The sequence below is a fragment of the Oxyura jamaicensis genome, chromosome 1 (assembly GCF_011077185.1).
Source record: "Oxyura jamaicensis isolate SHBP4307 breed ruddy duck chromosome 1, BPBGC_Ojam_1.0, whole genome shotgun sequence".
NCBI lineage: Eukaryota > Metazoa > Chordata > Aves > Anseriformes > Anatidae > Oxyura > Oxyura jamaicensis.
Window position 1 is genome coordinate 174975335 of NC_048893.1, and position 2101 is coordinate 174977435.

A 2101-nucleotide genomic window follows, 5' to 3' on the forward strand; every position below is an offset into this window, starting at 1 on the left:
AGAGAGGAAGAAAAGTCCATGTGCAAGAGTTAAACTCCTGTTTAACTGCTTACTGCTCATTTCTGGAGATTACAGTCTTTATTCATTCATTCTGTAATATGAGTTGTGTGGCACAGCAAAGGACCTTTGGCTAAATCCTCTGCTAAACCCAGATTTGCCAAATTAGCAGCTCTATGGACATCATCATAATATGAGGGATATTATAATGCTCCAACAGCTCAACTACTGGTGCGGCTGCACACTGTTAACGTAATCATAGGATCAACCAGACATAATAACCTCGTGGATCTGGAAAGTCAGGGTTAAAATATTTTGTTCACTGAGATACCAGGAAAAAAAAAAAAAAAAAAAAAAAAGAGAGAGAGAGTGAGAAAAGAAAAAAGAAGCATGAGATGGAGATGTGCCCAGGGATACAGCAGCTAGCTTTCTGCTTTGCCAATTTGCTTTTGGTTGGAGCTGCCACGATGGAAGGGAACCACCCATGGGAAACTGTAAGTGTCCAGGAACCACACAAATCCTCAGGCCAAGAGTCCAGGAGACACATCTCTCAAAACTGAACATAAAGTTGCAGGGCTTTGGTTTCAGTCTGATGTCTATTTTTTTTTGGCTGTGCACTTCTGGATAGTGACCTTCCTACAAGCTGTTCTCGCTCCCTTCCTGCCCCACCAGACACTGCAGCCATAGTGAACACCAATTCCTTCCTATCCCTGTATCTGTTCAAGACACTGACATCCATGGGATGGCCCCTTTTACACCCTCAGCCCTGCCTCTTAGGGATGCTAGCTGGCTATTTAAAAAAGCCTTTGGCCACTTCTAGCCAAGCCCATTTTCCACCTGGCAAGGAGCTGCAGAAGCAGGATTCAGGCCACTTTGGCACCTCTCCTGTAAGAGTCTACATCTGTGTGACACCCCAGCTCCCTTTATAGCTTTGGATGAATGGGGCACGTTGAGGATAGATTTCCCCTGAGCTGGCCAGGACATCAGGCAGCATTCCTCATCCTTTGGACACAAACTTACCGTATGAAGCTCCATCTCCTCTCCTGGGTTTCACAGCAGGTTTTGAGGAGAGGTGTTTGCACTGCTAGTTAATATTTTCCTCTGCCGTCTACCCAAATTTTAAGCAGCAACTTAAGAAATATCCCACTGGCTCAGGGCAATGGTCCCTCCTGCCCAGTACTTTGTCCCCAGCAGTGACTGCAGGAGATGGCATTTTGGATTGGCACATAAGCCTGGGCCACCACCTGCCTGGTATTTCCCCAGCATTTGATGCTGTTGAATTGGTGCCTCAGAAGGTACATCATCAGCAAAGCAGAACCAATTTTTAAAACTGGAAGGAGTGTTGTAGCCCTCCATCGTGTGTCCTCTGTAAAGCATTTGTCACTTCATATGACTGCTGCCCATCTCTTCCACGCAGCCTAGGTTTGAAATTTCCCGTGAAGGAGACCCATAGCACCTCCTGGCAAGTTCTTCCAAAGGTGATTTATCTTCACCACTAACAATTTGCATCCTAACTTCAGTTTGAATTATTTTTCCTGCATAAGCTTCTATAATATATAGAAAGTCACTGTGCTTTCTCTTGCTGGTATAAGGCAGTCTCTGGCACCACAGATCCTCATGTGAAGGCACAGCTTTTGGCTGAGCTGGCCTTCAGCAAACCAAACAGACGGATAGTGTTTCCCTTGCAAAGCACCTTCGGCCTGAGATCAGATCGCTCTCGCAGCTTCTCTGTGCATTTTCTCTGCATATCACCGCTCCCTGAGCCTGACCTGCTCCTCCCAGCTGATGCTTGCAGAAGCAAAATGGCCCACCCAGCTCACGGCTTCACGGTTATGGGTGCAAAGTCCTGCTCCTGTGGTTCCCATTCCCACACCTCCCCTTGGTTTCACCCCACTCACTTCAGCACAACCATGTGAGAGGCAGAGCTGCCTGAGGGCAACTGAAAACCTCCCTGGAAAAAGCCCAGATTGGACTGCACGGAGTTATTCCCTCTTCTCACCTTCCCTGGTATCTACAGTGATGAGGGGTGGAAAAGAAAATCAGTTTTTCCTGTTGAAAAACTGTTTTTCCTGCTGCTGCTTTTTCCAAAGCAAAGTGCTGTCAA